We start from the raw sequence: 22,240 nt of genomic DNA, 5'->3' as shown, positions 1-22,240 counted from the left end.
GAAGCGTATTGAGTTCTCTACCAAGAAAGAAGTGTAGTCATAGTGGAGACCATTTCATCAGCCTGGAATTTCAGCCTACTCAAGCTCCTTTGTAAACCAAATGCAAAACTCTTGGCTAGTTGGCTTCACTCAGCCCAAACTCCTACTGAGCTATTCTCTCCAGTCTTTCAAGTAACCAATCAAATTCCTCAAAAGATAACAAAATAAAATAAGAACATACTTAACTAGGCACCTTAGCTTTATTTGATCACTTATTGAACAGCTAACAAAATAATAAATTACTTTTGAAGTAATAACTTTTTGAAAGATAGTTGCTAACTGTAACGCTTCAGAGGCTTGAAAGAAATTGTTGTAGCTTTTTGAGTTGGTGTTTTTTGTTTCATTTCTTCTGGTGTGCTACCAGTTAAGGAGTTGACAAAAAGCTGAGCTTTCCTGTTTTCCCTCTGGGCTCAGGAGACCAGAGCTCAAAAAATCCCTACTTTTTCAAAGACATCCCAGGAGTGGCTCTGCTGCAGAAGTCACGTTACATCTGCCCTCATCTGAGGAGTAGGGATGGCAGCACCCCTTTGCTTTGAGGGTTATAAAGAGAATAAGTGAATCAGAGAGACAAAGTCTCTGCCAAGCAAGAGGAGAAGTTTCCAGTCTCAGCAGTTTCCTCAAGTCAGTCAGAGACCATCAGGCTTTCTTAGAGCTTACAGATATTTATCAATTTAAAAGCCAGGATTGCAACATATTATTCTCTAGAGGCATTTATCCCTCCCACTCCTCCAGTCTATAAAGAAAGTCTAAATGAAGTTTTTATCCGGCTAAAGCTTTCTCAGAGGATGACAGGCAGTGGCTACAGAGAACCACCACTGCTAAGAATGGCTGTGCCTGCCTTGCTGAGTGACAGGCTGGAGGGAAGGGATGCCATCCAGAGGGACCTTGACAGACTTGAGAAGTGAGCCTGTGTGAACCTCATGAAGTTCAAAAGGCCAAGTCCACGGTCTTGCACATGGGGTGGTCCCAAGAAGAAATACAGGCAAGGCAGGGAATGAATTGAGAGCAGCCCTGGGGAGAAGGACTCAGAGGTGTTGGTGGATGAGAAGCTCGACATGACCCAGCAATGTGCACTCACAGCTCTGTATCCTGGGCTGCATCAAAAGGAATGTGGTCAGTAGCTCGAGGGAGGGGATTCTGCCCCTCTACTCAATTCTCATGAGACCCCACTCGGAGTGCTGCATCCAGCTCTGGGGCCCTCAAGATACTAGGGACATGGACCTGTTGGAGTGGGCCCAGAGGGCCACAAAGATGATGAGAGGGATGGAGCACATCTCCTGTGAAGACAGCCTGAGAGGCTGTCTCCTTCTTTCCTGGAGAAGAGAAGGGATTCCTTATAGCACCTTCCAACACCTAAGTAGAGCCTACAGAAAAGAAGGAGAGGAGATAGGACAACTGGTAATGATTTCAAACTGAAAAGGAGAAATTTATATTAGATTTAAGGAAAGAATACTTACTATGAGAGTAGTGAGACACTTGAACAGTTGTCCAAAGAAGCTGTAGATGACCCATCCCTGGAAGTGTTCAAGGCCAAGTTGCATGGAGCTTTGAGCAATGTGGTCTAGTGGAAGGTGTCCCTGACCATGGCAGGGTGGTTGGAACTAAAGGATCCTTAAGATCCCTTCCAAAAGGAATCGTTCTGTGATTCTGTGGTTTGTTGATGCAATGGCCATTAGCACACATAGCTGTTGTCTCTGATGCTGGCAAGCAGGTCCTGTCAGCTCATCTGTGGGGCTGCCTCAGCTGTGGAAGGTGCTGCAAACTGTGCAGCTGTGACTTGTAGACAAGGCAGCTGTGTGGCTTTTGGCCCTGCCTAGACTGTGTGTGAGAGGAGCGGAGGACTACAGAGGGCGAGTCAAGGGAAGCGAAAGAGTGTGGCAGAAAGAGGCTGGGTGGAAAGATGTACAGAGGAATGCGGACAGACAAGAAGAAATTACAGCTGATATGTGTTGTACTAACCACCTGTTTCAAATGGTGAAGACCTAAATGAAGTGACTTACTATATGGGGGAACACAACTGCTCCTCAGACCTCTCCAAGCAGTTTCCTTCTCCAAAGAAGGGTGCAGCTCTCGGGTGGCACATATGCTGACCACACTGGCACCAGGATGCAGGACAATGTGGGCTCATTAAGCCAAGTTTCATGGTCATGAGTAATTTAATGCCTTCTGCAGCTTCAGGCACTGGCTGCGGCTGGTGACAGAGACTGATGTGCCGGGCTGATGCAGCAGGACCAATTTGTTTCTCTCCACCTTAATGCAAATGACAGAAGTGACAATCACATGCCCATTCATCTCTGGTCAGAATTAGTTCAAGACAAAAGATGTTCCAAGCCTTTTGTCTCCCCTTCAAAAGCAAATGCAACTGAGATTAAATATTTAAACCAGTTTTTTCTCTCTTTTCCCATTCCTTTTCGTTCTCCCCATTATTCAGTAAAGCAGACTCATTTTTCCACCCCCTCACCTTCCTTCCCTACCTCCCTCCCACATTCATCCCTCCTGCTTGGTGCTCCTCCCTTCCAGCAGTGCCGAAAAGTTAGTGTTCAGGAGCCAGTAAACTGCAGGTACCAAGTCATATTCTGAAAAGCTAATAGATGAGCAGCTGATCTGTTACTGCCTCTGAATTATCTGTTGCTCCCCCCCAGCATTTACACTCAGTGAAGGGCTCTCCAGGGGTGTTACAGTGACCGGGAAAATAACTAATGATCATCAGTTATGAGTGAGAACAGTAATACTTGAGAGAATGCAGCTGAAGAAGGCATACAATTTAGAAAGTGGTGGTTTGACTTATATTCTTGGCCCTGTCACAGAATTTGTGCATGGCTGTAATTTCTCAGCATCCTAGGGTGTAAAATGTAGTAATAGTATTTACTGAGATCCCTACAAAATGGAAAAACATTGCTGTGAAAAATGAATTCAAGTCACCTCTTCTTTGTTGCATTTCTTGTGAATCAGATTTTTATTACATTTTAATGAAATATTTTTGAGAAAAGACTGCATTTCTAGTCCCTCTCCTTTCCATTTGCCACTGGCACAGCATGTTCAGATTTCCTTACCAGACATGCATGCATCCTTTCATTTTTATTTCCCTGCTGAACTTTATAAAACACTCCCCATCTTGGAAAAACTACTCGAAGGAAAAGTTAAAGCTTAACTTCCCTCCCCTTATTTTGAAAAGCTTCAGAATGGAACATGGGGGAAAAAAACCACCTGAAGTGTAAATTTCCTTGCCCTCGGTGAATATCAAGGTAGGATTGTTTATGGTCTCAGGCTCTGATGGAGCAAAAGCAATCCCCAACACATCCATCTTGTAGCTTATGATCCTGCTGGAGCATAAGGGCAAGTCAGGCACTCACCTGACAGTGACTACAGAATGCTTCAGGAAGTAGTGGCTGTAGGTAAACTTCACAATTTCCATTTCCCTAGCTGCTCTCAGGCCCTATGTCCGTACAGATAACTGCATACCTGTGAGAGAGCCAACATGTCCCTCCTGCTGATGCTGGTAGGAAGGGGTTCATTCAAAAAGGCCCCAAGAGCTCTCCCCTGACTGACACCTTCCAAAAGACAGAGAGGAAAATGATTCCTTTTGGGCCATTTCTACAGCTGTGTCCCCAGTGATGTTGCTTGGATCCCCAAGATAAGTACTTACTCATCCTATTTTACCATCCATTCTGACCCCCTACCAGGGATGATGATCATCTCTTAAACATTTTTACCTGCAATGGGAATATGGACAACTAAGGAGGGCAGAAGGGGGAGGAGGGGGAAGGAAGACTTGGGAGAAGATGAAAAGGATTAGGGACAAGAGCCCTGTAAGCCTTCACAGAAAAATAGCTCATCAAAAGCACAATTAAGCCTCATTAGATGCAGCTGAAAACAAAGACAAAACAAATGGAACATGAAGAGATGCATGAAAAAGAGACAGACAAGCCAGAGCCCTCTGCATCCCATGTGGTGCTGCCTGTGACCATCTATTTTATTTGAGTCTCCATTAAGAAGTGGCAATTGCAAATCTGGGTCTGGCCACTATATTTGGTATCAGCTGGTTCCATATAAACTTTCCCAGTCAGAAGCTCTTCTTGCCTAATGAGCTGTTGAGGGCAGAAAATTGTTTCTCTAAGGATCTGGTTTGTCCATTCCTTTATACTCCACCAACACCTTCAATCTATGCCTGTGCCTCCAGAAAACAGGGTTAACTCACCTGTGAAACCTGTCAGTCTTTACAGGTACATCCTTCTGGCACAGCTCTGCTTGTACCAATGTCTTTTTATGCCTGGCTGCCAAACTTCTCTAAATTCAATGCCCTGAAGTTGTATGGGTGGACTACACGATGACAAGCTGATCTCTCCGACAATTCCCTTGGTTGTCTCCTGGAGCCAGACCCTGAGCACGAAAACTGTCTAATACTTAGTGATCTTCTTGGGTTACCACCCTGAAGCTCCGTGGTGGCTCTGGTTCTACATCTGCATGATTCTGCACGATTCTGCACAGGTTTTATCTGGGACTTGGTTTCACTGCAGTTATTAATGAGAACATGTGAGTTAGAGCTCTGTGTGTTCACACAGGGTTAATTGTTTCTGTGCCCTCCTCTATCTAAAGGATCAGTTCCATGTTAGAACCTTGGTATTTACAGTTCCTTTATTAAGAAAATAAGAATGTGTTAAGGATTGAAAAATGCCTCATCCCTTTGATTTGAGAGATATTATACACCTTTATTTTTCATGAAAGGAAGCCAGTGAATGGGAATATCACTCTGAGGGAAGAACAGGTGATAATGACAGGTTGTTCTTTTATATTTCCTTTTTGTTCTTGTTCTGTTTCCTCCTCTCAGAGGACTGCAATCATGTACTCAAGAACCAAAGTAAAATACATTATAATAGTAATAATGGTAATACTACATACTCATAGTGTAACCTTTTTGCTAATATCTCCACACATTCTGCAAATATCTAGGAAGTTAGGCTCAGTCTCTCCTATGCAGCAGGAACATAAATATTTTAGCAGTTTGCAGATGGAAAAACTGAATGTGCATACAGGTTTTAAACAGTTAGTCCCAGGTTACTTGGAGTAAGGACCTCCAGACTTAAGCTCCCCCTGCCCACACACCAAACTAACTGAAAACTGAGCAGCCATTACTAATGAGCCAGCTGCTGAGCGTGAGTTAATCAGTCCTGGTAAGAGATTATATAGCTTTTGGCTAGTTCAGAGCATGAGCAGAGTGAGTTTTATCTGTCTGCAAAGGGCCACACAAATAATAGCCTTCAGGCTGCAGGGCTGGAAACAGTCCTCAGCATCATCTGTATGGCCAGGAGGTGACACAGCACACAGAGATGTGTGTATAACAAACTCATTGCAGAGCACCAAAACCTTCCAGGGAGGTACAGTTAATGGACATGTCAATAACTTCATCTGCGTCTTTGAAAGGAGCCAGAGCACAGAACTGCTTTGGCCCAGTTTTTAAAAGGCAGTGCTGCCTGCTACAATCTCTCCACAAATACGTCAGGTCCTCAAAATCATAAAACAGGCTTGAAAACTGCAAGATTAAAACCAACCAGATAAGAGGAAAGAGATCCTCAGGGTGCTGCAGGGTCAGGTTTTTCTCTGCAGTGGAAATGACTAGCATCTTATTTTTTAACGAAAAATCAGAACTCTGATTAAAGCTTCTCTATTTGCACATATTTACCGACAGGGGTCAAATATGAATGGGCCCCTTTCGTTAATGTGAAACTGGAGAATTTTCCTGAACCTACCTGGTTCCTCTGCCTGCAAATCTGATTATCTGTAATCAGGAAAATTCAGGGTTTTTTAGCAACAGCTACAGTCAGGTCTTGTTTGTATGAAGCCAGTGGTGCTGTGTCCTGCCTCCTCAAGGGCCAGATTCTAAGGCTGGGGCAATCCCCCTCAAGCCCTGCCCAGCAGAAGCAGGAGGGCAGCACCAGCCTTTCCTTGCTACCAGCCCGTGTCCCCTGCTCAGGCTGCAGGTGGTGCTAGCCTGGCACCCCAGTATTAGCAATGCAAAGAGTGATCATTCTGACATGAAAACCTATCAGAGTGCCTTTTACTCTGGTGTAAATGACAATGCAAGCTGCTGAGACAAAGGGAATCAGATCTAAGCCATCTTCTATGTGTTTTTTCTGGCTGAAGGCTCAGAGAACATGTACAGGAGTATAAATTTACCCATCACCTTTTCCATCACTCTGCACATTCCCAGCCTTCCTCTGTCCAGAGGAGCTTGTTCCTCTTAGATAATTACACAACAGTCCAATTAACAAGAAAACTTTCCCTCTTCAGCGCCCAATCAGACTACCAGATTATTAAAGGCTCCCATTGGCACTGACCTGCACTTTGCTTCGAATCAGAGGGCAACCACATCTGTGAAACGAACAGAAGGGACAAATTTAATTACTGGCAAACTAACTTGTCAGGATTTCCATTCCTGGTATTGCTGGAGTGTAGAGAAAAGGGTTTGTGGTTTATGTGGGAGGTCAAACAAAGATGGGAAAGGGGCTAACCATAAGAATTTGTGCTGGAAATCACTGCTAATTAAGATAAAATGCAAAACCAGGGAGCTGCTTCATCTGCCAGCCTCTTTCATGCAGTATAGACCTAAATCACACTGGTTTTTTGTTCTTGCTCAAGGATTTGACCCTTTTGCCATACAACCTAGGTCCATATAGTGTCCTTCTTAAGGGAGGGGTCAGGGGAAGAGCCTAAGGAGTTCAAGTTTTTCCGCTTTTGCACTTGAGGACCGTTTACATAAGTGCCTGGAAATAGTGATTCCTCCTTCCCAGTGCCTTTGAAAGGCACTTTATTTTAATGCTACAGAAGGGAAAGCAGGCACACAGACTCATGCTGAACTTGTGATTCCTTTGACGGGTAACAGCACAGACTCAGCGCTGTCAATGAGGACTTGAAACTAAATTCAGCAGCAAATGTAAAGCCCTTGGGACATGGAAGCAGAAGTGCTGCAAACCACTTGCTCTGGTGTAGTCTCCCATCGGTGGCACAAGGGCTGTGGGTACACACAGCTCGCAGAGTCCTTCAGTCTGCTCCACTGATGGAGCAGAACCTCTGCTGCAGGTCGATCGTTTGTTATGTTTCAGGATGGACTCCTGCTCCTTCAGGCCCACGGCATTGTTCAAATGGGGAGGTGGATGGGAGGAACTATGCAAGTTGGCATAGCAACCTCAGGCTCTGCGCTTTGAGGCTTATGCAACCACGAACAGGTTGAGAAGGTGGGAAAGGGCACTTCCCTTCTCTCGCATCAACAATTGCTTCACATCCTTGGCAAATAAGCAGAAATAAACGATCTGCCAGAACTTTGAGCTTCCTGCAAAGCCTCCCCCTTGCCCTGCTTTTCCTTCTGGAGGCTTTACAAGCTTTTGGGCAACAGCAGGAGCCTGCAAAGTGCTCATCACCCCATCCATCACCCATGAGAGCATGACCTGAGAAAGGTTACTGGCTTTCCGGGTTTTACTCACCACCAGCAGCCAACCAAGGGTGCTGCAGGTACAGAGTGCATGACTAAAAATAGGATGGATGACCCACTGACTGCTGTGCTTTAGCCCTTACAGACTCAGCCTTACCAAACCACGTGCTCCAGGTCTGCACCACAGAGATGCAATCCTGCACCTCCAAGGAAAAGATAAAGAGGGTGTATGACAGCTTTTTGCTCTCACTGCCAATACAAAGCGTGGAGGTTTTAGGTACTGTTTTCAGGTGAACAGCTAAGCAGCTCTTCTGTCCTCCCCCTTTAAGCAAAGGAAAAGGTGAAGAAAAGCCAGGGGTTTTGTTAGCAGAATGAATCCCCGAGATACTTTTCCAGCATAGAGTAGTTCATGAGGTTGATTTGAGATCTGCTTCCATCTTGGCTTATTGCAGCCTCAGTTGTGAGTTTTTTAGACACCACTAGCAACTGCATCTATCATGCTGGACAAATTTTATTTGTGAATACTGAAAAGGGCAGCTAGGGAATAAATCTGATGTCCTCTCTGTAGCTGAGCTAATGTAAACTCTTGCCAGCAGGGAGAGCTTTAAAGTGGGCAGATAGGCAGCTTGGTCAGAAGCGCAAAAGGGCACTGCACTGAGCTGAGCATATGGCTGCTCAATAACCACTGCAAATCCTTGTGGTTTTACAGTGAATCTCCTAACAGCTGATGAGTCCTTCAGGATTTGGATCTGTGTGATGAGAAGAAAAAACTCCTCAGTTTTGTTTTTATTTTAAGGCAGGGAAAGCAACACAAAGACAATAAAACAAAGTTTTCATGAATGCAGAGAAAATTCTGTAAGCATCATTGGAATTAATCCTACAGATCCAAAGGTTTGGAACTAAATGCAGGTCATTCCTATTTTCAGGCAGAAAATAAATATTAATAACTTGTAGGCCAGTCTCATGATTCAGGAAGAGGTGACTCATGCTTCAAGATGCTTGGCAAGCCAGCATTGACATTACTACAAACACCTTCAGTGTCCCATTAGCACCTAGTCAGAGGTGCTAGGACTTCCTGAACAGCCACTATGAAGAAGCAAAAAGCCTTGGCTGCCCAGGTTAGTATCCCTCTGTGCCTTGGCCTGCCAAACATGCCCCGATGTGTTTCCCAGTGAACCTGGCCAACCCTCTTTAGGATCATCAAAGGTGGTGAGGAGCTCAGACAGTTCTTTACTGCTCTGTGGCTGGATGGCTTTTTTCTGTATGGAAATTATCTCTACCCAGGGTGCAGTTTTCCGGCACCCCTGACACTGAGCTTCAGGGAATTTTTTATACGACTTGATGAACCAAAGCCAGCCCATGCACTTTGGGGTACTTCAATTTTTCCTCATGCTCTGGACAGGAGAAAGCAGAGGAAGGTGATAGCTGGCAAGCTCATCCCAGCTATTCTGAAGATGGATGTACTTATGGAAAGGAAACAGCTACACAAGGTGCCTCCACTGTCTGTCCCAAGAGACAGTGTGACACAACAGGCCAGAGTTATGTAGGGACACCATTGCCTTTTGAGGCTGTGACAGAGTCCAGTGCAAAGTGGAGGCCAAGCACACATGGACTGCACAGCCAAGCACGATTTGCTGCCTGCTGTTTCTCTCCAGTGTCTCTGTAGCCATGGCTGCTTTGCATTTCCTCCTTGCCATAGCAGCAAGACTAACCCAGCATACAGACACAGTTAGGAAGTCAAATCCCAGGAGTTCAAGGGAGTTGTGGGAGACACGGTGAGTGCCTTTCACAGTGCTTCCTTGCTGTTGAAGGAATTTGACAGGCAATACATTTAAAATGGGTTGAGTGGCTCTTGGAGGGGGTGCCTTGCCGGGGGTGGCAGAGGGACGGCGCAGAGCTGCTCATTGTTCTCCTGTCTAGATGCTACCCCCTCAGTCTTTCTGCTCACAAAGGGATTTATCAGCACTCCATGCCAGCCATTTTCTTGGATTTGGCCTGATGACCAAAGCTGCCCTCAGATGAGAAGACAGCCAGATTCCTTCACATCTCTGCTGCTTTCTGTTGTCTGCCATTGTCAGGGAGAGTAAAAGAGGATCATGGATACAGTGTCCAAGCGTGATGGAGTTGAAGTCAGTGGTTGTGGGGAATGGCTGGCACTCTTGCCATCAGACCTTTAAGGAGCTCTGTAAGACAAACAGATACCAATCTGTGGTGAATGCAGTGCTTATTCTCTGCAAAACCTCCCTCTGTAGTCCCTCTTTGGGCAGCAAGATCCAAGTGAGCACGCACTTAAAAGAGCCCTGTTAGTGCACCACAAGCGTGGCATCGTACCATTGCAGGCTTTGTCTCCAGTGGCATTTGGGGGTGGGAAGGGGGAACATTACAAATACTTCCCCTTCCTCTGCCACCTTCCTGCACCCAAAACCTCCTTCTCACTCTCTAGTATTGACTCTTACCAGTCCCATGCAAAGTTAGGCACTGGTCCACTTGCTGTAAAGCTCTTCCCTTCTTCCAACGTGTGCTGTTCCAAGTTGGGTACTGCAGACAGCAAGCGTCAGAAGGAAAACAACCATGTTAACAGAAATGGATTTTTCTCTCCAAACAGATGGACAGCAAATATTTTTAAACACAGTCTCAACCAGATGTGCTAATTTGTACCTCTGTAACCCCACAATCCTTTCTCGTAAGAAAGCAAAAGAACAGATGGGTAATATTATATTATATATATAATTATATATAATTATATATATATTATATAATAATTATAATAAACTCCAGGGAGATGGATGGCTGCATAGTGGACACATTTGATTCTTCTCCAGTTCTCAGACAGGACTCCAACAAAGCACTTAATTTTTGAAGCCTAGCCTGTAGTCACAACTAGCCCTGAGATTTGCACACTAGTCCAGGTTCAAAAGCACCAAGCATGGTTGCATCAACAGTCTAAAGAGAGAAGGGATATGTAGACGAGACAGTAAGAGAAAGTTGTGTCAAATGCTAACTTTTGGAAACAGCAAAAAGCACAGATGCTCCCTGGAAGGGAGAAACATAAAGCAACAGTGTCTAAAGAGACATGAGAGGAATCACAGGCAGCAAGTTGGTCTTGGCTCCACAGGTCATGAATGTCAGCCAGAAAACTAAACACAAGCAGTTTGGTCTGCATTGCTTTCTGCCACAGCCTTGGAAGGAAACACTACTTAGGTGACTGTGGCCAGCCATCTTATGGAACAGTTATCTTGAGTGTGGGCCCTTACCAGAAAGATACTGGGGAAATTCATTGCTCAGATCCCTCCATCTCCCAGAGGGTCACATCTCCCTCTCCTCTAAGTCACACCCTACCAGAATCCACCACAGGAATCTGTAAAGGAAGATTACATATTACCTTCCTGTAAAGGAAGATTTACATACCTATTTTGCCCCATTTAGAGCAGGGACAAACCCAAACTGCTGGAAATGTGACCTGACCATCACATTCCTGATGACTCAAGAGCTGAGGACTCTAAATCTTGCTGGGATTACTCTTCTTTGAAAGTGGGGATGACTGTGACACTATCCCATGGACCCTGGCACACTTCTTTCCTCTGGTCTCTTGAGTTTGCTCAGGTTGATACAATGATGCCTCTGCAAATCCAGGAATTGTGAAACTTCGTGTATGAGATACCCATGAAGAGACACTCATAAAGCCTTTCCTATAAAATAGATGCTTTGTGAAATGAGTAACTAAAATAAGAGCTTCTGCTACCTCAAATATCAATAGGTTTTTCTGCCCAAATTGAAGGCAGATGAAAGACTTTTACCTATTACTGCTCCCGTGAAAAGCAGACAGCAACTTTGAAAAAGGAAATGCATGGAAGAATGGCCCTGAAGAGAGCCTGGAGAAAGGCTGCTGTGCTGTATGCTCTTTAAAAGATTTTAGGACCCAAGAGGAAAGAAGCTGCACAGAAGAAGGATTCCATACCTCCTTGTTAAACATACAGGACCATGTCAAAAATCTGCAACTGCTTTAACAATTTCTTGGCCTGGTGGAAATTACCCTTTGGAAGACATAGCAGCTGTAGATCCATCCCTCCATAGGCAGTAAGGCCTTTGCATAAGGGAAATGCCTAAAACAGGGAGATAAATAGAGGATATAACCCTAGTCCACAGAAGTCCCAAGGATGCAGACATCAAGGAAAAGAGAGAACTGTTTGGCTGGTTTGTGGAGCAGACATTCTGTTCAATGCCATGACAGTCTCTCAGTGCTGGGATCCATCTGGTTTTGGACTAATCTCCAGGAAGATCGGTGAAAGCCACTTTGCTTTTTGTTGCTTGTATAAAGCTTGACAGATTCAGACTCTGGGAGGTGCCCTGAAGTGAGCAGTCCTCTTCTGGCAAGGAGTTACCATCATGATAAACACCAGCCTTTCTTGCCCCTAAATAACCCAAGCAGATGCACAGCCTTGCCTTTCATGGACAAGACTCCCAGGAGTCCTCCAGGGCAGGCTGCAGCACATTTCAACCTTTGGACACAGCGGGGTAGGGGACTCTCACAATCAGAAATCCAGGTCTAGTCTGTCATTAAGAAGACTTGCTTGGAGGCAGTGCAGATAAAAAACATGGAATGCACAGCTTAAAATGGGAAGCTGTCCATCTGACTGTCTCCTGGAATAATTTTCTTTGCTTCCACAATCTGACCCTGGGCAGCTCCCTCCCTGCCCTGAGGCCTGGACCTATTCTTGGTGGTGCCACTGGATTAATATTGCAGGGAACGGAAAGGTGATTGCAGATTTGGACAAAGGAGAGCATGCCCTTCTCCGTGGGAAGGAGACAACAGCACAATGAGTGTGGGAAGCTGTCAGTCAACATTCGAGCCCCTCCACAAGGCTGGACTCCTGCTCTTCCAGCAGCAGGAATGCTAATCATCCAGCTGAGCTGGTTGTTCCGCTGCTCCAAGGCTGACTGATACCAGCAATTAAAACGGCATTTCTTTATGGGGCAACTTGGTGTGGTTGCTGCATCTTAGGAACTCAGGCACTTTGGAGGCAGAGTTCAGGGTGGGCTTTGTCTTCTGGAGGGAGCTGTAAAGGCCACTCTGCAGTGAAGTCACCACTCATGTCAAGCAGACCCTCTCACCATGTTAACTCAATTAGCATGCATTTTGTGGGGGGTTTTTGCTCTGTTTTGTGTTTTCATGCTGCAGATCAACTAATTTTCTTAGTCCAATTAGAGTTACAGCTGCTAAAGCCTAAGGCATGACTGGCTGATTGGGTTTTGAAGAATGTGACATTTTGCAGCTAAAAGCTTTATCAAGGGTAAGCAGCATTAACCTCTTTTCTTGCTTCATTTTTTCTCTTTAAGCAATAGAGATTTGCTGTCTGCAGCTGGACCCACTGCTCACGCCTGAGTCTGGGCAGCTCGTGATAAATGACTGCTTCCCCACAGCTTTGCATCTCAGTCCTCCCAGCTCAGCCAGTGAGTGCCCAGCCTACTGCCAGGGAAGGTAGATCCCTCACATTAAACCGTACACCTGATGTGAAACTGTCCCTGTGCAAACACAGGCATGGCAGAAACTCCCCTGAATGACCTGGATGGGCTGGGGCCCCTATTTGCTTCAGTAGGAGTGCCCTCATCTGCCTGCTCATCCCACCTTCCCAGACTGAGTTACTGCTGCACACAGATATAACCTTCCCTGCTCCATATGGATATAACATATCCTGCTTCTCTCCTTACAGTCTTGCTGCACTACACCTACACACACACCTGTCTGCACACTCACAGGAAACTCTCAGCACACTGGGAGTTAAGGGCACATTACCTTAATAAGCAGGCAGATTTAACCAAAGCCAACAATGCTGCCAGAATGGCCCCAAGCCCAGCTTTGACGTGACTCTGGAAAGGCCACCAGCACATGGATGAACGAGCTGTGGCCTCTCTGGCTTCTTGAAAGCAAAATGCCACAGTGCAGAGAAACAGCGTCCTTGTCACAGAGCTAATGCAGGCTGAACAAGAGACACCTTGTCCTAAGCCTCTCTCTGTGTGATTCATCTGAGAAATACCAGCTTGCAAAGCTTTTGATTAGGAGTCTTCTTCCAAAATGGCAGCATCCCTTCATACTCTGTTGCCCACTGAAGGGATTTCCTCCTCTCATCCCACCCAGATTTCCCCATTCTTTATAAGGGTCTTGAGACAGAGGTTCCCAGAGCTGTTCTGGGTCATGGTACTCCCTAAGCCAAAGAAAGAACCAGGGGTTCTTCCCTGCAAACAGTATTTTTCTGTAGATACAGGCTCACAGCAAGAGCTTGACTTTTAGAAGGGAAAGGAAATCAAATCCTTCAAAATGTGTCTGCTTTGAGGATTAAATCATATTCATTGCAGCCTATTTGTATATTTAGCACATATTCTTGGCACAGATATAGATTCAATTCTCATTTCGTTTACACAGCTGCAAATCCCCATCTGAGTTAAAAGAAGAGGGTAAAATCAGAGCCTGTAAATCCACTCTAGAAAAGATATTCAATCTTGTAAGTCACAGTTTACACCAGACCTTAACCACAAGAGACTGAGAGGTTGTCTATTTACTTCTAGAGTGAGGATGCAGGACTTACAGACAGTTTACTTCTAGAAGCCAGTTCTGCCCCCATCTGTAACTGCAAAGCATCTCAGCACATTATGGGTAATTACTGCTCAGTGGTGAAAGACTGCTGTAGTTTCCATTGGGATAAACCATACCCATAGCCTAAGCATTGAATGACAGCCTGGCACAACTGTCAGAGTCTGGCTCGTGAATGGTCTGTGTGTCAGTACACTTAGCAATCCAGAAAAAATACACTTCCCTATTCTTCCAAAGGAAGGTTTTAAGCAAAAAATGTGTGGGAAGAGACATATCAAGGGTGCCTGGAACCACTGAATACACCAGTTGGAGTCAGTTTTGGAGAATGCCTTTTCCACTTGCTCAGGGAGAATTTAGAGATGATTCAAACCTGCCACAAAGAGCCCAGTCCTAAAAGGGATGTGGGGATCAGCCAGTTGTCTCCAGTTTCCATCTCTTCCTTACTGATAAAGGTAGCTTGGTGCAAATCCTCCTGTCTGTATTCATTACTGGTAGATCGGACTATTCTTTCAAGACTTTTCTTTTTAACTGGAATATGGCATTTTACTGATGCCATGTTTTTTACACCAGGTCCAAAATATGGCATCTCCATATGGCTGCAAAACATATTAGCCAGTCTGAACACGAACATGGATGTGGAGTTAACTATTAAAGATACAGTAAAAATCTACTATATAGCTGATAATTCTGGCTTTCTTAAAATGTTTTCAACATGTAAAAAACTATACATGTTAATATGAATTAACATTGTGACTTCTACTCCTTCTATTTAAAGCCTGGATCTGGACTCCAGGATTTTCCTGCAAGCCTTCAGACTCGGATTTTGTTTTTGACAGTTGAAAACAAATATGAGAGGCTGGCAGATGGAACATCTCTGTTCAGTACTGGCGTAGTTCAGAAAATTGTGCGTGTGTGTGGGGGAAGATGGGCCTTGACATCTCCCAAAAGCCATGCAGCATGTCACCTTTGTGCAGAAGGTGTTTTACCACACAGCCTACCTGGCAGAAGAGCAGGGAAATCATGGGCTGGGGCAACACTGTGCTGGAGTTACCACCTAAGTGGTGGAATGATGCTCCCCCAGCGAGTCTGCACCAGCCTAAGTGCTAATAACCACCGTGCGCTGGGAACAGACTGAGACCCCTCCCTGACAGCAGCATCAGAGGCAGTGGGAGAAAAATCAGTTTTTCATATTAAGAGGCAGTTCAAGAGACTCTGATACTTGGGTAGGGGAATAGTCTGCTGCTTTGGCCATGAACTCCGTCTGTCCTACACCCCAGCAGTGGGACAGGGCTGCTCTGATTCTGGGTCAGCTCTCTCATTGCAGAGCATGGTCATGGGAACATCCACACTACACGTATGTTAGCTTACTCCTAGCCTCTGCTGGAACAGGTAAACCAGCTGCTACTGAGGCAAAAGCTATGTGTTCTTCTATGGACATTTAGCTTCACCCTTCAGGCAGAATGGTGGAGTCCTCACCAGATTTGGCTTCCTCAGCACTATGCAGCCGTTCAGTATTGTGCCCCCAGGCACTGACTGCTTACGTCTTCTGCCAAGGGCGCTTTTCTGGCTCTTTCTCTGGCCCAGAGTGCTGACTGTCTGGTGTGAGCCTTGGAGTAATCCCTGGGCACTCTGCCCAGCAACCACAGGAGTTTCACACACCTTCCAAATCTACGGGAACTGGTTTTGAGATGATGTCCTCAGCAACTGCTGATCAGTGCTCCCCTGGGATCCGAGACTCGATGGTGAGGTGACATGTAACTTCCACCCAAGACCTCCTGGAGCAAATTTCTTAGATGGGGAGTTTCCAAGTAACTTGCTCCTTTAGGAATTTAGTAATGCCTATAAAGACATGAAATAGCCTTTGATTAGGAACTCCTAACTGCTACTTATTTCCCTGGAGAATTTGGCTGTTTACTGCATTGTTCATTCTTCTGTACTCTTACTCCCAACCAAATGGAGGTTGTTATTTTGGGGCTGCATTCAAAAACACCCATATGGGAAGAACATAAGTTGCTTTCAGAACAGAAATAAGTCATGGTTATGTACATGCTTTAAAAGACAGTCAGTCCCCGTCTGCTTCTTGCAACGGTATTCAAGCACCTTGATCTTTTGCAGTATTTACCCCACGACTCAGTCAGCAAAGCTCCTGGGAAAGATGGAATGTAGCCATAACTCTCTTTTCAGATGTGCATTGGCTAGTTTAGGCACTTAGTCTACAAGGAAACCAGTTGCAAACCCTAATTCTCCCAATGAATTGCTTAGGCATCTAACTCAGAGTGGGCCACCTGGGCAGCCATCTCCTCCTCTCCTATAGCATCTGCTTGTAGCATCTTCTGCCTTTTTCCCCTTCCCTTTCCCCATGCCAGCTATATCTGGCTGTACCCTATCCAGCTGCCTTCACAGACTGGGGGGGAGCAGGGGGACACAGATGGGACAGGCTGTGGAGGCTGCTCTTAGCCTTAAGGATCCGCACTGCTTCCGCTAACGGATAAGAAAGGTGAAGGACTGAGGTTTAAAATTAACAGTTGTAAGGAGAGATTAATTGCTATAAATTTAAAAAACTGGCTGAAACAACTATCTGCCAGGAATGAGAGTTTACTGAAGTGGTGGATAGCTTTGACCACTGAGATCCCTTTTTCAGCTGAATAACATTTTCTCTGCTTTTGTTTCCAGTTTACATCAGTCCAACAGTTAACCCACTCAAAGCTAAGAAACATAACAGACAGTGAAAAGGGGAAGTCTGTCTTCTTCAAAATTAGGCTGATATCTACTAGCTCTACAGACCTGATGAACACCAAAATGAAAATAACTGCCATTAGTATATTTTCTTTGGGTAACAAACCATATGTTTCAATGCAAAATATTTTGATAAGTGACTTCTGTCCGGCACAGGTAATGTTGTTTGACTTGGCTAATAATATCAGTTTAAATGCTAGTTTTCTGGATTCTCAGCTGTTTCCTAATGGTATTTACATAGATTAGGAATTCTAAAGATGTAACTATTTAAAAAATGGTGAATAGTTGTTCCACTGTACTAAGATATTTAAGTATGTGCACAAGTTATTCTTTTGATTTGCAAAAAGAAATACCTTATTTATTCTTCAGTGTGTAACTAGTTGCAAATCTGACTTTCAAGTAGCGGGGGGTGAGGGGAGGAAGCTACTTCTCTTTTTTCCAGAGTAACAATTTAAAAGAAAAAATGAAAAAAACCACCACAAAAAACTCAAACTCATGAATAACAATAATAGATTAAACTTTCTTGTTTGGTAGCTTTAGTCAAAGCTAAATGCAGTGATTTTAAAAACACATTCATTTCAGCCAGCTGCCCTTGCAATGATGACCTGACATTTCTGAGGGGGGCAATCAAATATGATCCTGTTATTTGTTTGTCCACCTGTTACAAAGCAGGGATAGACAGGTCCCTGTGCTGAAATGAGATTGAGTTCCCATGTACTCTGGCTCAGCTGTCTCTAACCTTGCATGCACCATGCTGTCTTTGTACTCTGTGGAATTGCATTCCTGCCAGAGACATTCAAATGTGCTCCATTGCCTGGATCCTGGGGTCTGCTTAAAGGAGTGAAAGAATTGCATAGCTCATGTGTGCAATCTTTATGTGTGGTCCTTTCTTCCTATGCCGAGGCCATTGCTGTCTCTGTAAGAATCTACCAATAACCTCCCACCAGCCTCACTCAGTACGCTCTGGTTCAGTACACTGTGGACCCGAAATACCTTTCCAAGTACAGCAGCCTTGTGATGCAGGGCTTAACGTTCCTTGATCATGTAGCCAAGTAAGTTAGAAAGATTGATTGCCTTGTCTTTTCATGTTGCTGTAGCTCTGGGCTGGATGATGGGCGATTCCTGGCTCTCTTGGTCCAGCTTCACTCTCGCAGCTTCTTGCCAGCCTCTCTGTCAGCCCTTTGATGCCTCCTCCAGCTTTTGCCACTGGTGGGTCTATCTGCATGCTCAGTTCACAAGCTCCTAAAAAGGCTTTGGCTACAAATCCCTGGGTCTGTCTGGGACATGGATTTTTTCAATCTGGGAAAGTCACTGCTGAGTTGACTTCTCCTGTCCCTGTGGACTTTGTAACCGTGGCTCCTCGTCTTAGATGTGAGCAATGTTTTCTTCTAGCTCCCAGCATACATGTCTCAGCAGCAGTGCGGATGTGGGAAGCCCATGTCTTCTAGGTAAGGATGCTTCCCTAGAGATAGCTTGCAGGTGAACACAGTGCCCTGTACTGGAAGTACATGGGGCACAGTTAAGGGGAAATTGAAGGGGAGCATTTACAGCTGTTCAAGAACTCTCTACTCCTCGCTTCCTACACACACCACAGGAGCAAAGTAAAGTCCCCATATTTTAACTAAGAATCAAGTTCAGTTGAGTCAAACATATATTTTAGGTGCAAGTGTTCATCTGGTGATGCTGCACCACAGACACCAGATCTTGATTGTCACAGATACAGTTTTCTTGGGACATATCCTTCAGTTTGCCCTTGTCCAGGTGACACAAGGTCTTTGGCACCCCTGGGAGAGCCAGGAGAAGGGTTGATACCTGCAAGACACTGTGGCAAGCAGAGGGAGGGAGCCTGAGGAGGCAGGTGTGGAATGGGGAGGTCAGCATGTTCCAATCTTGCAGAAACCCTGGGCGTGAAATGCCCAACTGGTGCAAACTCTTCAGATCCCCCAGCAAGAGGAGCTACAGAAATTCCTCAGGAAGATGGATAAGCACTCTCCCAAATTAGTGAGCATCTAAATATAGTGGCTCAACCCTTGCTGAATGACATGTAATCAGACCTCTACCTTAATGCTCTATTATATTGTTAAGCTGCATTATCAAAAATAATCATCACATATGTGTGATTAATACCAACGCAATGTATTATAATTAATTTTTTCTCCCCAAAGGCAGCAGGTATGGGTGTATGTGGTGATGAAGACATCTTTTAAAGGCAGGCTTTAAACTGTCTCAAAAATGAATCATCTTGAAGTGTGTAGGTCAAAAGATTACTGTAAATATAGGATAACTGCAGTTTACCAGCTTGCTTTTCAGGTGGGGAGCTTTGTTCTTCCAGTTTCCTGCATTTTAGGGGAACTTGGGGGTTTTTTTGGCCAAAAGGATTCAGGTTTTAGAAGTATAATTCTTAAAAATGTTAAATGGCCAGCTGAAAAATAATAAAGACTAAATGACTCAATGATCACAAGAGCCTCTTCAAGAGGTTATCAGATATTCCCACATTTATAACATATGTCATGATGTTGCAATAGGAAAGAGACTTTACAAGATTTCTGTGGAACGCAGAGCTTTTTAAAAAATTCATTGCTTTTTTCTAGAAAAGTATCTTATGAAGGACAGCAGTATCTTCTTAGAACAAAGGCCTGGGAGGACCAATTAACTCTATTCCCTTTTCCATAGCAAAGTGCATTGCAATATCTAGTTCACTGGCTCTGCTTTAAAAGCATTGCTAGTTTTTGCCTCACTAGTCCTATCAGCAGGGGTTGCTCAAAGGTTAAATGCATTTGTGGAAAACTTTTGCTCATTTGCCACTTTTTAACATCATCCTGTGTCTGGAACAGCTGCTCTCCTGACCTGGTATTTTCCTCCTGCTGTATTTAGCTGAAGCCAAACTCCAGAGACAGGCTGTTGTAGTCTCTCCTTGTATGACAGCATCTCCTTAAACTCCCCAGGACATGCTTTCTCTGCCTGTTGGATTCACCTTTCCTGAACATGGCTCAGCTAGGGTTGAATGCAGCCTGCCAGCCTGAGTTTCACCGCAGCTGGTACCCACTATTCTTTAAGATGTCTGAGCATCTGAGCAGTTTTTTTAGTTCCTTGAAAAGATACTCACATGTATCCTAGGAAGACCTGGACTCACTTCCTGGTCCCTTAGGGATGTCTCTTTCCAAAGGCTTTTCATTTCAGAGCTGAATGCAGAACAGGTGATCAACCCATGGAATTTACCTTATCATAGCTGCTGTCATTTGCTTCCCTATTCCCACCAGGATAAAGTCTCATTGAGATGAGATTCCTTTGGTGTAAAGTGAATTCTCAGGGAAGGCAGCTTTGGGTGTTCATGGCTGAAGCAGGCAGCAGATTACGACCCTGTGTTGTATTTTTGGCTGTGATGCTGATTTGATAATAAACATTCTGCAGGTCATTCCTCCTCTGTATCCCCTCCATCCATATTTCTGTTTTGTCTGTTCACAGAGTTATAGTCCTTGGGGCAGCAGCTCTTCACTATAAAACAGACTAAAGCCCAGCACAATGCCTCTTGGATTCAGTGACTCTAATTGCTGCTGTTTTAAATACTAATAATCGCAATTCAACAAAAAAATTTGGTTTTGAAGTAGGAATTCTGCTCTCATCCCAGAGGCTGATTGCTCTGACGTTATCAGTGCACAGTTCTAGTTTAGCTTTACCATTTCAGTCCAAAGCTGTAATACTGCATCATGGGAGCTCAGGGCTTTAAGAATAGCATCTTTCCTATTCACATCAGACCATTCAGCATGTAATCTTTTTATCTCCTGCTGCAAATGCTTCTTGTGGTGAGTCCAATCTTCTATTGCAGCATTATTTGAAGTGATTAGATTTGACAGATTCTTAAATTCTGACTCCCAAACTTGATTTCTGGAGGTATCGAGGCACGATGCTTCATGATACATTTCCCCCCAGATTATGATCAAAAATGGAGCAGTGATTGTTGTTAGTTTGAAGTTGAATCTTATTTCCCCTTAGGCATCTGAATAAGGCAGTTTTCTGGAGCTTGATACTCACAGAGGAAACACAAGATTAAGAGCTTAATCAAACCAAGAAACAATGCCTGGCAGGAGCCAAATACCTCCCAGTCTCCTTCTCAGTATCAGCCTGTGCTTAGAACTCTCTGTAAGAAAATTCCTGGTCAGGAACTTTCCAAAGAAGCTTTTTTTTTTTTTTTTTTTAAACATTTTCATGCCCATCCACTGAAATGAGGATTTTTTTTTCAAGAATAAACCATATGAGTTGAAACTTGTCTTTGGGGGAGGTTGGTTGTCATTCAGCACTTTGCTGTGTATTGTTTGTCAGTGTTGAAACTGAAGAGAGAGACCCATCCCCCAGCAGATTCATATCAACGCAGGAATAGAAGAATATTTGCCATTCCAAAAACTTATAAGGATGGAAAAATACATTTACTATACATATTTATTCTGAAATATATCTCCCACTGAAGACAGCAGGCTGATTTCCATCTCAAATGAATCACAGACACTTCTACTGGCCTGCAGGGATGTTCTGCATCTATGTAGTCTTCTTAACCCAAAGAACTTGCAAATATCTTTACAGCCCATAGATATATGATCCAGAGTCAATAGCAGGTTTTGCTACCTACTTCAAAGACTTTACATTAGTCCTCTCTATACACAGCAGAATTTACTTTAAGAAATTCATATCTGTTATGAAATGTGGCATCTGTGTAACAGTCTGGATAGAGCTTTAAGCTTCTCCAGAGTCCAAAAAAAAAAAAAAAAAAAAAAAAAAAAAAAATCCCCCCAAAACTGCAGTTAAAGCTTGCCAGACTGGAATAAGACCAGGACATGAGCAGTCTGACCACTGCTCTTTGAGAAGGTACTTGCAAATGACCATAAATGATGAGTAGCCTGTGTTTTTGTCTGGTCAGAATTTAGAAAGTCTTTTGATACCTGAATGTCAGCCTCCTAGTAAAGATATTATTACATTTCTGAGGAAAGAAAATGATACAGTTATGCCAAGTAGCAGGAAAAGAAGTGTCTATTTTGTAAGAGCTAGGCTAAAACTGGTCACTAGCTTGCATTAACACTGTAAACAGGGGTCCAGGAGAAAGCCAAAACACTAAAATAAAATGCCAAGGTTCATACAAAAGAAGGCAAGTTGTCTCTTTAAATGGGAAATGAGAATTGTGGTAAATCAATATATATTTCTAACATTTTGAAAGTTATTCTGTTCATCTTTTGGACCGAAGGAGGTGGGATAAATCTTTATTCTCCTCTGAAATGGCTGATAGCTCCTTTTGCAAAGAACAGGACAAAAGGCTGCAGTTTATTTTAATCATCCCTCTGACTCTAGCTGCTACTGAAAGCCACCTAATTGGCAGCCCACAAGAGTGAAATCTTCCACTTACCCACAAAAAAAGCTACAGCTGTGATAGTGGGAAGGCAAGCTATTCACCACCAGGAGAG

The sequence above is a fragment of the Corvus kubaryi genome, unplaced genomic scaffold, assembly GCF_017639235.1.
Source record: "Corvus kubaryi isolate FWS band 111438036 unplaced genomic scaffold, C.kubaryi_AGA036_p1.0 74, whole genome shotgun sequence".
NCBI classification, from domain to species: Eukaryota; Metazoa; Chordata; class Aves; order Passeriformes; family Corvidae; genus Corvus; species Corvus kubaryi.
The sequence above is the reverse complement of the archived record's forward strand: the minus strand, read 5'-3'. Positions refer to the sequence as shown.